This window comes from Leptidea sinapis, chromosome 5, assembly GCF_905404315.1.
Source record: "Leptidea sinapis chromosome 5, ilLepSina1.1, whole genome shotgun sequence".
Classification (NCBI taxonomy): domain Eukaryota; kingdom Metazoa; phylum Arthropoda; class Insecta; order Lepidoptera; family Pieridae; genus Leptidea; species Leptidea sinapis.
In genome coordinates, this window is record NC_066269.1 from 4,229,571 (window position 1) to 4,244,750 (window position 15,180).

The 15,180-nt window shown below is 35.1% G+C and overlaps 1 protein-coding gene across 10 annotated transcripts in view; it reads right to left on the reverse strand.

Annotated features, from left to right (window-relative positions):
* Nucleotides 1-15,180, reverse strand: part of LOC126964529 (innexin shaking-B) — a 222,763-nt gene that overhangs the window by 102,507 nt on the left and 105,076 nt on the right. For 2 of the 10 annotated variants that reach the window (XM_050807710.1, XM_050807714.1), the window contains exon 1: nucleotides 7,366-7,527. The exons of 3 other annotated variants lie outside the window; for them this stretch is intronic. The gene's annotated coding sequence lies outside the window, so the exon portion shown is untranslated. Of the gene's footprint in view, nucleotides 1-7,185; nucleotides 7,528-15,180 lie in introns of those variants that run through there. 5 more of the 10 variants (XM_050807713.1, XM_050807711.1, XM_050807716.1 and 2 more) reach the window with 4 other exon arrangements.

The following is a 15,180-nucleotide window of genomic DNA, read 5'->3' on the forward strand; positions in this document are numbered from 1 at the left end:
ATGGCATATCACAGATCACTAATCATCAGGAGAACGCTTGCTCGACTCGAATGACTTTAATCACTACGACTTTAATTAGCATGACTTAAATTAGTATGACTTTAATCAGTATGACTTTAATCAGTATGACATTAATCAGTATGTCTTTAGTCAGTGTGACTTTAGTCAGTGTGACTTTAGTCAGTATGACTTTAGTCAGTGTGACTTTAGTCAGTGTGACTTTAGTCAGTGCGACTTTAGTCAGTGTGACTTTAATCAGTATGACTTTAATCAGTGTGTCTTCAAACAGTGTGACTAATCAATGTAACTTTAATCAGTATGACTTTAACCGGTGTGACTTTAATCAGTGTGACTTTCACCAGTATTTCTTTAATCACTGCCACTTTAATCAGGATGACTTTCATCAGTGTGACTTTAATCAGTGTGACTCTCGCGAGTGAACTGACGATAATAACTGTTTAAAATTCGTGAACCACGTTGCTTCTGGTGCCTGGTTGGCTCTGTAAATGTTCAAGTAAATACTGTCGGTATACAGGAATGGTGGGTACAAGAAATGCATTTTGTTCGAAAACTATCTCATAAAACAGTAAAAGGTCGTCTGGTCAACTGAAACGATTTTATTAAAAAAACCTATCAATTTAATTTTTTTGCAGTTGAGCTAAGTCCTAGAGCAATCGATTGTTGAAAATCGAGGCCCGCTTCAAACAATTGAGATTTAAATTCATTTACCTTTGCCGAAACTGTAGCAACGAATAAAAAAACGGTAACAAAGCTCGACACATCTGCAGACATTAAAACGGACTCGAGTTTTACTTTTACGTCGTCGACTCGTGTTACTGATTTATACGTTTTCAATCGTATGATAAAAAGACTAGTTCTGTTCGCACTCTTTGTTTAAAATTCTTTTTTGAAGTGAAAACTTCTTGGTAGGGGGAAACCTTGTCACCCACATGCTCATGACTGGCGTACGCGATAAATACATAATTAAAAAAATGTATATAATTAGACAATTTGTGGATGGGTGAAATCTCGTAAGTTCGCGTCACCGATATGCTTATAGCAGTATACCTGTAGCTATACAGCTGACGTATTGTGCGATATTAGTGCTGTGTATAACTTATTAGTAATATTGAATTGTACAGTGTGTATTTATGTGCGTTGTTGAAATAGTGCTTTTGTTTGATTAATATATTACTGAAAATAAGTTCTCAAAATAAGTTGGTCAAAACATTATTAAATTACAAATTTTAATACTTAAAGTTGTAAGTTTTCATTATATTGGCAGTCTCTACGACTGACTATTATTTTATCGCTCCACCTACTCCACCTTCAATATGAATGTTTTAGGCGTAGTTTTACGGAAGTCCATTAATCTATATTAATAAATGGAGAGCCGATGATTTCTTCGGTTACACTGCAAAAACTGCTAAACCGATCAGAATAATACTTATACCATAAGATGCAGCGTGTTTCGGAGAAGGATTTAATATATAATATGTTGGTGATTAGTTGTCCGTAACCTATATTTTTGACTTAGAAATACATATATTGGTAATACAAAAAATTCTATCAGCGAAATTTCAGTGCATATGACAATTCTAACAATGAGCTGGCTTGCGGTATTTTTTTCTTTTTTAAATATTGAAATCGTAGAATGAATAAGACTTCACGAAATCCCCAAAGTATAAAAAGTATTAATTATGTTAAAATAAGCTTTACCACACAAACACCTTAAAACAATTCTTTTGAATTTTACTACAAATAACCCTTCAAAAACACATGTTTTATGTTAATTAAAATTTACGTTTTATTAAATAACATTAAAAAAATGTATTACAACAAAACTAGTTGGATTGTTTGGCGAGCCAACAGCTCCAGAAGAAGAAGTGCAGGCGATTTTCCCACGTGTCTAACGTGTGAAACTCAGTAAATTAACACTACATTATCATATAAACGTTGGAGTTCCGCAGAATTACAGCTAATTCTAATATTTTTACATCCTCTCGTACATTCTTGTAACCCTATTTAGCTAGAAGAGTTTCGAAGCACATACCTAGCCAAACGAAAACTTAGATAGTTTTAAGGGTAAATGTAATAGACTTTTATAACATAAGTTCCAGCCACTGTTCAGGCATTATCCATAAATAAATTTAAATGTTTTATTAAAAAATGGCACTGTCGTAAATCCTACTACTCCACAGTTGACTAAGTGATCGGACTGCTTGGGACTAGATTATTTAATAGCAATAACAATGACAGTACAATATTATATATCTTATAAAAAAGAGCGCAAGAAGAGAATGCTGAGAGAGTTTCTGCGCCGTTTCTACTCTCTCCTACCGCCGTTTGTTTCCGAAGCGGTGGTAATGTTTGTAGTGACATCAAAAATAATTCTAAAGGCTTTATTATTCAGAAAATAAATGCATTTTATGCCTTTTTACTAAGTATGATAATCTAAATATCTTCATTAGACAACAGTAAGAATATTTTTACCAGATTGTTCTATACAGTGTCCACAGATATATATCACGTTGTTTTACAACACCGCAAAGGCTCTAACTCTCTAGTAATCTGTCCCACAAGCTCTTAAATGCCATCAATAGAGTTCGAGAGAATAAATCGCTGACTAGAGTATAAGAAATACTGGCGAAAGACAAAATACGCACAAATGACTTGATAATTATTTTATTAGAACCGAAAATGAGATTAGTGATATTTATTTAACAAAACACACGGACGAGTAAAACAAGAAGGACTCCGCACCGTTATTCTATTGTGTGTGCGGTTACGGGGGATACTAGTTACACAATTTTTTCTCCCTTGAATAATCATATATGGCCACAAATACTTATATAGTATCGTTTTTACACTTTTTCACAACGCACGACGGCATTTATAAAATATTTTATTGAGACGCAAACTGATCTCTCACAGACGATGACAATTCTCATAATGGCCGCCTATCGGCCTGTAGTAGTGTAAGTGTGTGCGTGGGGCTATGTATTTACACGTTAATCAGCTTGTTTTGGTGCTGCACTGTTATGTAAGGTGACACGGAGTCCTTATTTTTTTACTAGTCCGTGACAAAACGTAACGTAATATTATATTTGATATTATTTTTGAAGTGAAAATTTCTTTAGCAGTGTTGGGTACTTTTTGGTAGCGGAACATCTTATGGGTTTGCGTCACTGACATGCTCATGACTGGCGGACGAGATTAATAAAGGATTAAAACATAAATATAATATTTAGTTCGACACTTTTTGGATGGGTGAAATCTCGTGAGTTCGCGTCACCGAAATGCTTATAGCAGTATACCTGTAGCTATACAGCTGACGTATTGTGCGATATTAGTGCTGTGTCTATGTAATCTATATATTAAGTGAAATTGAATGGATTTAATTTAAAATTCAGTGTGTATATACTGTGCATTGTTGAAATAGTGTATTTGTTTCATTAATATATTAATGAAAATAAGTTTTAATAATTAAATTGTTCTCAAACATATTCAAGTTCAAATTTCAGTACTAAAATTTCTAAGTTTTTTTCTATGAACAGTCTCTACAACTGCCATTTTTTTTATATAAAAAACTATAAATTTTAACATCAGGAACAAATATAAACATGTTTAGCCTTATACTCGTTTAAGTCTTATAGTCGATGTAGTGTTTTGTTGGGCAATGTACTTATATGCTTTTAAGACATGATCCTAGAAAATGTAAAAAAAATGTAGTAGGTAATTAATTCAAAAGAATTAAGAAAATAACAACCTCACCAGTGGGAGGCTCTTTTGCACAGGATGCCGGCTAGATTTTGGGTACCACAACGGCGCTTATTTCTGCCGTGAAGCAGTTATTTATAAGCATTATTGTGTTTCGGTCTGAAGGGCGCCGTAGCTAGTGAAATTACTAGGCAAATGAGACTTAACATCTTATGTCTCAAGGTCACGAGTGCAGTTGCAGTTTCGCTCAGAATTTTTGAGTTTTTCAAGAATCCTGAGTGGCACTACATTGTAAATGGGCAGGGTATATCAATTACCATCAGCTGAATGTCCTGCTCATCTCACCCCTAACTAACATAAAAAAAAAGTTTTTCTTAATGAAAACACAGATCGGGAATGGAACGACCTCATGCTTGCTATTTAATAATGAATTTTACTATGAAGAATTTTTTTCTTGCACCCGTTCTTCTCAGATCTGAGGCATACATTTTCGAATGTGTAGTAGGTTTGTTGGTTAATAAGTCATCATTAATTCTATTTTGAATAAAAATATTTGAATTTGAATTAAACTCGGCCTCCGCTTATAACCTAAGCACATGGTCGGATTTGGTACGGCCGGTTCATCGGACGGTCTGATGGTCCGGCGTCGTACTCGGTACGGTTCGAACGGTAATTAAATAATTTTGTGCGATGGCCAATGCGACATATCATCGAATATGGTCCGCTTCGAGGGGGCCTACTCCTAAAATCGATATTCGATATATCGTCGCATTAGTCGTGTCGAATCCTACTCTTAGTTACATCGTATTCAATGTCGAAACGATGATTGAACGAACGAAAAAATTTTCGATTTTAACGGTCCTAACCCTACTCTTAGTAGAAAATATCAGAGACGAATAAACGAATTTGAAAAATAATCAAGTTGCTTTGCTGTCGCTTGTCTATTTAAGATGAATAAAAGCATGCTCCTTTATAAATGCAATATTAATGTAAAAACGATTGGTCTTCAACAAGAAAATTTGCCCAAAACAAACGAACGTTAGGTGTATAGGTTTATAATAATATATAGATAATTTTATATTTTCTAAGTGAAAAGAGTTTATTACAGGCTATATTTAATACTCTGCCACACCATTTATTTCCCGTTACTGGGGTGTGATCACTTTAAAAAAATATAACAAATTGTTTAGATTTGCATCAGCGACATCTCAAGTGAATTTCCTAATATGCAAATACTGGGGTTGAGGTTGAGCGGTTGAGAGGTCGCGGGTTCGATTCCTGCATCATTCATAAGATTTTGTTTTCAGTTTTAATAAGTTTTTTTTATGAAAATAAGGAACGAGACGAGCAGGACGTTCAGCTGATGGTAACTGATACGCCCTGCCCATTACAATGCAGTGTCGCTCAGGATTCTTGAAAAAACCATAAATTCTGAGCGGCACCACAGTTGCGCTCGACACCTTGAGACAAAAGATGTTAAGTCTCATTTAATCCCAGTAATTTTAACTAGCTAGCACCCTTCAAACCGAAACACAGATCATTACTGCTTCACGGCTGAAATAGGCGCCGTTGTGGTACCCATAATCTAGCCGGCATCCTGTACAAACGAGCCTCCAACTGGTATATAAGTGATTTAAAGTGCTATTTGAATGAAATATTTTGAATTTAAGAGTCCATACACATAACACGATGCAATTGAAACTTTTTTCACAAAATAACGTGTTAATATGACCATAATAATAGAAAACAAAAAAAAATATTATTTAGGTGTATTCCATTGTCATCATCATTTCATGTGGAAGATGTCCACTTCTTGACAAAGGCCTCCCCCAAAGATCGCCATGACGATCGGTTCTGCACTGTCCTCCGGCGATCTTGGCCAGATCGTCGGTCCATCTTGTGGGGGGTCTTCCTTACGTCTTCGTGAACGTGGTTGCCATTTGCGGACTTCACTGCCCCAACGGCTATTTGTCCGACGAGCTATCTGCCATCCCCACTGCCAGTTTCGGAACCATTTGGGCTATGTCAGTAACTTTGGTTCTCCTACGGATCTCCTCATTTCTGATTCGATCTCGCAGGGAAACTCTGAGATAATTTAGATGTTTTACTTATTAATATAGTAAATATGTAATGTAATAATAAAAACCTTTGTCAATGTTCAAAGACGCTCCCTGTCGGTAACCGGTTTTGAATTTGGGGTATTTTCGGCGACATTTATAAGTGATGAATCACCACATTCAATAAAAATAATGTAAATAAAATAACCTGACAACTTTAATGAACTTTTGTATTCAATTTAAATATGTGAGGCCATAGACGAAAAAGCAGAGAACTAATTATTAGCAGAACGCTCAAGTTAAATGATTCGTGAAAGAAATTTTCAAAGAAATCTAACATAAATCAGGCGGGCGCATGGTGCGAATGATATTTAAGCTTCTAGCCACCACAATATTAATGTTTATTATCTCGCCGATAGGATTTTACGACGCTCTTCATTTTCGCTGTTAGACGGTCGTAACTATGGTCATTCTATATCAATCAACGGCGTGAGGCACCATCAATCGGTCACGCCGTTCCATCTGACAGGAAAAAGCGCGCGAAAACAGAAAGGACCAACGATAAGCGGCCATTTCGTCGAAAAGTAACGTTCAAAAACAGGGAAATGAGAGCATTATGTCGAGGCTAGATATCCAATGAGGTTTTATGGAGACTCGAAAAAGTTTTTATGTTCGAATAAAAATTAATAAGCGGATGAATGTGTCACTAAAATCAACAAGCTTCCTGTAAAGATACATAACCTAATAACACAAAGCCAATAACGTCGACGGGTAAATTTACCACTGAAACGTTCTTTTTCATGTTTTATTGCCGAAATCTTTTCATAGCTAATCATTAGGACATGACGCAGACTATGGTTGTAAATTTTCATTTGAGAGAAGTGGACAAAATTTATTCACATCGAACGTAGAAAAATTATCGGTTGTTTAATGTATTGTAATTTGGCGTGTGTTTTAGTCCAGCAATATGGGTCAACATTGTCCAAACGGCCGCCGCCGGTGCGATGAACTATTAGCATTATGAATTGTTTCGACACACGATTACTCTATCATAGAGAATTTGGGTAATTATGTTCGAGATTTTCGGGCGGGATTTATTGGGCAGATTTGAATATAGAACGCGGCCGATAAACGTTTTATGAGTTTTTGCTTGACGTGACGTTAAAAGATAGTAAATAATAAAACGCAAATGTACCGTTAAGTTATATCTATAGTTTTCAGGGTATCAAATTTTACCTTTAGGGGATTCTGTATTTTTTGCGTGTAACCAAAACCTTAGATCTCACGATGGATGATAAATTCAGTTTGCAGCATCATTGACGTGTTATCGACAATTTCCTTAGTATTTTTTTTAAATACTACTTATAATGGCTGTATAGGCTATGGGTTCAGTATTCTTATGACTCACATGACATACATATTAAAGGATTATCCAGGCTATGATGACCGCGTAGACACAGTTAAATGCACGCTTTTTGTCATTAACCTTCAAGGTGCTCCGGTTTCGAACAACGTTTTATTTTTGAAACACGGTTACGCGCGGTGATTAGCTCAAACGTTTAGTATTTAGCATAAACTCAACACTCACTGACTTAACCTCGGTTACTCTGTCTACGCGCTACTATTCCCGCGACGGCCACTGCCCGAGAAATTAAAAAGTTTGAAATTCGAATTTCGAATCGAGTTTGACAAGTTATTTTGGCGGGAGTGGCGTCGGGTGAGGGCGCGAGCGGCGCGCCGAGACGTTCGCGTCGACTGGCCGGCCTCACTGAAAAAGCTCCTTACGTTAAATACATACAGAGCCGATGTGCAATCTATTTATAAAGTTAAGTTGTAGTGCGCGCGTGCAGTGTTAGCACGCGTTCGTGAATGTAATAAGGTCTAGATAAAGTATTAGTACCTAAGCAATACTCCAAAAACTAACAAATTGGACGGCACTGCGGATTTGCTAAATATTCAAAATGGCGCCCAAACTTCACTTATTAATATTTAATTGAACTCTGAAAATCTAATATTTATGTTTGATGTTGTTTTACATGCTTTTTGATAAATACATTATATATTTAAAATATTTTTACAATTGTATTACTTTTAATCTTTGCTGTTTCGAACATACACACTCTGGAAAGTCGGTTTGATTCCTGTTGGAGTCTGATGATAACTATATGATTTTTAGCATCAAATAGTTAATTAAAACTTATTACACATTTATATCTCAGAGTGGATTCAAATCAAAAATTCAGCTCTTACTCAATTTACACAATAAAAAACAAATATGGTTTTATAAGATTACACTTACATATTTATGTTCACGTAAATTCATCAATTTCTTAAACCCTATGTGACACTATTATGTGACAATATTATATGTAAATTTTATTTTAAAACCTTTAAATTATATCTATAATTAATTATCTGTTTTATATAGATGAAAGATTTTATTTAATTCTTTATTTGAACCACGGACGAGTAAAAAAAGAAGGACTCCGCGCCGTGATATTAGCAAGTGAAGCACCTTTATGCTAGTGTGTGTGCGGTTACGGGGGATACCAGTTACACATTTTTTCTCCCTTAAATAATCATATATAGCCACAAATACTTTTATAGTATTGTTTTGACACTTTTTCACAACGCACGACGGCATTTTTAAAATATTTCATTGCAACGCAAACTTATCTGTCACAGACGATGGTAAATCTCACAATGGCGGCCGATCGGCTTGGATTAGTGTAAGTGTGTGCGTGGAGCTATGTATTTACACGTTTACCGGCTTGTGTTGGTGCATCACTGCTATGTAAGGTGACACGGAGTCCTTATTTTTTAATTGTCTGTGATTTGTTAGTTGTAACTAGTTAATTTCTAATCGCATTTTAACTTTCTTTTTGTAAGTGATAAGCCAGATCTTCAAAAAGTATTTGGTATTAGGCTACATCTCTTAATTAACCTAACGTATTACTTTTTAACCGACTTCAAAAAGAAGGAGGTTATCAATATACCGATTACTCTGAGATTTATGATCCGATTTACGTTTTTTTTTTCGATGCAGAATGGATGCCAAATCCCATAATCATTTTACATAGTTTGGCCCAGTAGTTTTAATTTTATGAACATTTTTTATGAAAATATTTGTTTACCTCGATGGTATAATTGTTTTTTGTGTACGGCTTTTTTAGGAGTTTTTATTCTGGTTGTTTATATTTTATTATTATTAACTGACACTTAAAAGTAAAAAATAAAAAATCTACGTTTAAAAGAACCGACTTCAAAAAATGAAATGTAACGAGGCAAGAAATTTCTTGCAAAACGCTTGGCTGTAGAATGCCTGGCGTCAACTAGATGTGGGTGTAATTTTGCATTTTGACGTAATATCCGGTTTGGAATTCGGCTCCTGGTAACAACCCGAACTTCGCTGATCACACTCTGTGATAAATGCGATAAGAGATGAAAATTACGATATATGTAAAATTATGCAACAAAAAAAAATATTATTTTTGTTGCATCACTTTGCATAGAAATGATTTGTAAATCTGAAGCTGAAAATATGATTTCAAAGAGTTGCAATGAGTTTCTTGGCACTTCTCCTCATTAAAGCTCGAACCTTTTCTGAAAAAGAAAAGAAAAATTTCGACATTTCCTTGATAAGTATAATTTCCTTGGCCTACATGAATAAAGTAATTTTTGATTTGATTTGATTTATACGTGGACCGTGTGCCACAGCAAGATCACAAATATTTTGCAGAACTAAACAATATAGGTGATAATTAATCTATTTAAATAAACCGCTCGAAAATATTGAAAACTCTATTGGAATTTTTTATTTTAAACTAACAAACATTTCCGTTAATGCCTGAATGAAAGGAAAAAAAGAAATTGGTGGATTCAATGGAATATTATGTAAGGTAAATATATATGTAATATACGTAATATTCACGCTAATCTGTCGAATTACTGTTTCAATAAATTATTATTAATTCAAATTCAAACATTTTTATTCAAAATAGGATTTAAAATCACTTATTGAACGTCAAAAACTACCACCCATTCAAAAATACTGCCTTAGACCTGAGAAGAATGGGCGCAAGAAACTCAGCGGGCTTTTTTTTAATAAACAGGCTACTTAAAATTAGAGAAAATCTTAATATTTATACAAGGAACGATACGGCATGGGTAAATTAAAAAAGCGCGTACTTCCTTAAAGGCCGGCAACGCTCCTGTGATTCCTTTGGTGTTGCAGTTGAGTGTAGGCGGTGGTTACCCATTCGCTCGTTAGTCCCCCTCTTCCATATAAAAAGTTGTACTGTCCATTACTCCTTTAAGTTACTAAGACTTTTCTTGGTCGTATATAAAATATTATTCTGCAACAGGATCACAGATTTTTCCACTTTGACCTTCTATTTTAAGCATTTTCTGTTGTTTTTACCAACAAAAATATAAAACATGCACTGTGCTACCCCGGGGCATGAAATGAATATGGAAGACCTAGGCCGAAGGGTGTCGTAAGAGTCGACTAAGGGCATTTAATAGTGGGAGGCTTCATTGCACAGGATGCCAGCTAGATTATGGATACCACAAGGGCGCCTTTTTCTGCCGTGATGCTGTAAGAGCTTAAGAGTAGAGATCATGCTATTTAATTCAATAAGTATTTAACAAGGGCTGTAATTCAAAACAAAGTATAAGTAAGGTTCTGCATCTAATATATTCATCATGTTCAAAGTTAAGAGCGTTTTAATTCATTAAAATTAATCATAAATAAACTGTAAAGATATAAATTATCGTATATTAGATGCATCAACCTTTAGAGCTTAAATTAGCTCAGCCGATTCAAGCCATATTTGGTCAGAATGTATCGGTTCAGTCTAAAAGAAGTTTTCATTCCGAAAAAACTAATAAAACACACAATAATAAATGCACAATAAATTTATTAAGTATGGAGAATTCGTTTATTACAATGCATTATCCAAGTGGATCCAAGGTCACCTACGATAAAGGCTTAGAGGGCACTTGCCCAAAGCCATCCTCAGGTAGTGTTTAGGTAGGCACTTAGGTTTTACGTGAGCCCCACATAACCAACGCAGACTTAGGCTGCGTTGGTATGTAAGAGCATTCACCACCTCCCGTCGTTACCGAGGAGGAGCACTTTCCCATTATCTGGGCGCAAAATAAAAATTACAACGCAATATAACGAACTCTCTGTTCTTAACAAAATATTTTCTTCTTTACATTGAGCATATTTATATTTTTCTTACTTCACTTTTTTTAAACTGGTTTCTAATATTTTTCAAGTCGATTAATAGTGTGATAATTTAAAGTAATTACTGAATTTTTTAAACCCCATTCTTTATATTATGGGAAAGCTCAAGGTCGCTCAGAAGACAATGGAGAGGGCTATGCTCGGAGTTTCCCTGCGAGATTAAATCAGAAATGAGGAGATCCGTAGGAGAACCAAAATCACTGACATAGCCCAAATGATTGCGAAACTGTAGTGGCAGTGGGCAGGGCACATACGACGGACAGATGGCTGTTGGGGCAGTAAAGTCCTCGAATGGCGACCACGTTGATTTGAGACCAGATTGTCGGTCCATCTTGTGGGGGCAAGATGGACCGGCGTACTGGTCAAGATCGCCGGAATATGTTGGATGAGGGCAGCGCAGGACCGATCGTCGTGGAAATCTTTGGGGGAGGCCTTTGTCCAGCAGTGGACGTCTTTTGGCTGATGATGATGATTCTTAAATATATTTTTTCTGAATCCTATACTTATTGTAATTAGTTAAGTGTAGTATTGTATAATAGGAGTGTATAATATAGTGTAACTTATATGGCTTAGTGATTATTTGATAATTTGTGCAACTTTTGATTTGTGGTTATATCGTTACCTTTTAACAAAAAGTATCGCATAATTTTTGAAAAATTCAATCGTAAACGTGTGATTTTTAAGTTCTGTTAATACTTATTTTTGTAATACTGTTTGTTTCCTATACATGAATAAATAAATAAAAATTATTTTATCTGGGGAAGAACTTAATACTCAATTTTCGGTAAGTGGTCAGTTTTACCACAACATCAATGTTGTCAGCCTAGATTGTTCGTTACAAGTTCGGTGGCTTAAAAATAATTTAACATTTCCAATATTGTTTATAATGCGAGTCCTTAGGAGATTTATATACTCAGTTTAACTGGCTACTATTGGACGAAATCCAATCCATAATAGAGACATTACGACCGCAATTTTGACACACAAGTAGACAGACGTTTTATTTTATTTACAGAAATAACCCATGAGCGCCATCAAAACGTCAATAAATCGGGAGCGTGCACTGATTTATGAAAATGATGTATGGGTAATAAAACTTGATGGCGGCTTAAAAGCTTTTCCCGCGCGCGGGCTGTCAAAACTGACAGATGCTGTCAACGGCTGTCAAAACATGTTCCGTGGATCACGATTGTATTGTGTCTAATATTCACACTTCATAATTTGATGATTGGCTTCTTTCTTGGCATTGTAACAAGGATTGAAGTTAATTTTTGTCGCATGACAAACGCACAGATATTCTTCTACATAATATTATTGTGAGACAGAAATCAACATGTCTTGGATACAAATATGTTATTTGATATTATAAAGAAAGAACAAATCGTTTGACAACTGCATCTTGTGATAGCAGATCCGAACAAAAATGATAACAGGCTATTCTTACACTCAATTTTTTTAATAAGAACTTTATTATTATTTGGTAATGTTAATAATATTATTAAAATAGAATTAAGAAGTTTGACGTGAATGGCAGGAGATTTTCTGGAACTCCAGTATGCCGCAAGTCTCCTTCCTTCAACTATGTGCAACGGGAATGTTGACTGGTTCATGCTACTGTGGTGCCAGGTTGACCTGTTAGTGTTAATAAATCATTGTATTTGTTGGATGTGACTGGATGGGACTCATTGTGACAGTAATCACAACCATTATGTTCACGAAGCATCCTTACACAAACAATTAGTTCAAGCTCGAAACGTTGATGCATCCAATATACGATTCTTTATAACTTTTCATGAAATAATTTATATTATTTAAACACGACTCATATATTAGATGCAGCATCTCACAAACAAATTTTTTATGTATTGTTTATGGAGTGGCCGTTGAGTTTCTTGTATTTCTTCTCACGAGCTCAATTTTTTACGAACATATGGTAAATTCAGTAATTGAAAACGCTAAGTTTAAGCCTATTTGAATAAAGTTTAATTGACTTTGCCTTTATGAGGGTACTACAAGGCTTTATTCGTGGACCGTCCTTCTTTCTTCTTATCTACATAAATGATCTTCCATAAAGAAGGAAACTCATAGTAGTATTGTTTGCGGATAACAATGACAATTTATATATGATGTAAACGATATTCTATCTGATATCGTGTACTGGGTTCGCGCTAATAACCTAATACTAAACAGCAAGAAAACGAAATTTATAAAATCTACTGTGCCGAATGTCGAAAATGTAGATGCGAATGTTTTGTTGAATGAAGAGGTGATAAAATTAGTGGAATCTGCTATATTTCTTGGCATTACTCTTGACTCCAGATTGCAATGGGGCCTCCATGTTGAAGGATTGGCAAATAGACTTAGTTCTGCAGCATACGGCGGTTAAAAGGCTTAGACAATTAATTGACATAGATACGGTGCGACTAGTTTACTTTCGTATTACTACTATATTATTAGTAATATTACTACGTCATAATACTAAAGTATTATGATCTATGGTGTATTTCTATGGGGCAATGCAGCTGATATTAATCTTTACTTTTTTTAAATAGATCTTTGTGCTACAGAACAGGGCTATTCGCGGTATTTATAATCTAGGCCCTAAAGAATAATAGAGAGCAAATTTTACATAAATAAACTTCTTAACTGTTGCCTCTCACTATATTCTTGATAATGTTATGTATGTACATAACCCACATTAAAGTGAATTTGCTAGAAACTGTCATAACCATAATGTTAACACTAGGAACAAACATAAAGTTATTCTGCCTACCACTCGGCTAAGTCGAGTTGATTAATCTTTTACGGGGCGATGTCTTACGAAATACTAAAGTACTGTTAAAAGACGTTTATGTGGTAAAGGTAACCATAGCATAAATGGACAGGCTATTTAAATTATACGACTGATTGTATCGCAAATTTATTAGAAATAAATAAAGTTAAAAAAATTTGAAAACACGCTAATATTTTGGTTTATTTATAAAAGTGTGTTTTTTTAAACAATTTTTTGGATTTTTGAATTAAAAATTCTCTTTGGTATTCGAAAATTTTTAAAGTTGAATTTTAAAATTGGCATCAATTCCAACCTTATAGACGATAGATGAAAACTATATAAGTTTGCACGAAATCTGGCCGTTTAAAGTGGGTCAAAATCGCGCGTATTATGTAAAAACAAACAAACACACAGGTGACGCTAATAAAAAACGTGTAAAAAAAAGAAACTCGATGAATTTCTTGCGCCCGTTCTTCTCAGGTCCGAGCTATAAATTTTCAATTGGGTGGTAGTTTTTTACTTTGTAATATTATATTAAACGAATTCATATACTTTTTGAATAAAAACATTTGAATTGTATTTGAGTAATTATGTTTCGAGGAGTTTTAATATCAAGGTACCAATTCAGAATATCTATAGCATTGCAAGATGAAGAATACGAAAACTATTTTTCTTGAACTTTTCGCAACAGGATACAATTCTAAACTATATTTTATTCTGACTATGACTATAGATACTAGAATGAACCCTCAGCAAAGAAAACGTCATATTTCAACGAAAAAGCAAAACATTTAGTCGAAAAACTGATATGGCAAATATTCAAGAAATGCATTGGTAACCGCGCATTAGTTAAAATATTCATACTAACACATATCTCATAGATCGTGCTGTAAGCCTCGACAAAGTTTGGCAAGAAGACGCCACTACCGAACGTGGCTTGCGAGAAAAAGAAATCGCTATTTTTTAATGTTCACTCACTGTATTTTTTACAGCATAAAGTTGTTTATTAACACGGCTTTACTCACGTTTTATCCGTGTGGGTACCGACTAGTTTCGGACCAGGAGTGAAGTGGGTTCGTGGTAACTGCCTAACCCGTCTCTTATAGCCTAAACACATAGTCGGATTAGGTCCAGCCGAATCATAGCTCTGGTATCAGACTAATTGGTGCGGGCGCACACCTACACCCACCGGATTATCCGATGGTTTGGCCGTACCATAAATCCGACCATGCGTTTAGGCTATTACTGCGGACTTGCCCACCGCCTTGTGCAGCCGCGCCCTACGATCACAAGTCCACAGTAAGAGACGGGACGTGATCGCTCGACGGTTGGCTCAGTTGGTAAGATCGCTCAAAAATTTTGGTATAAATTAAAAAATG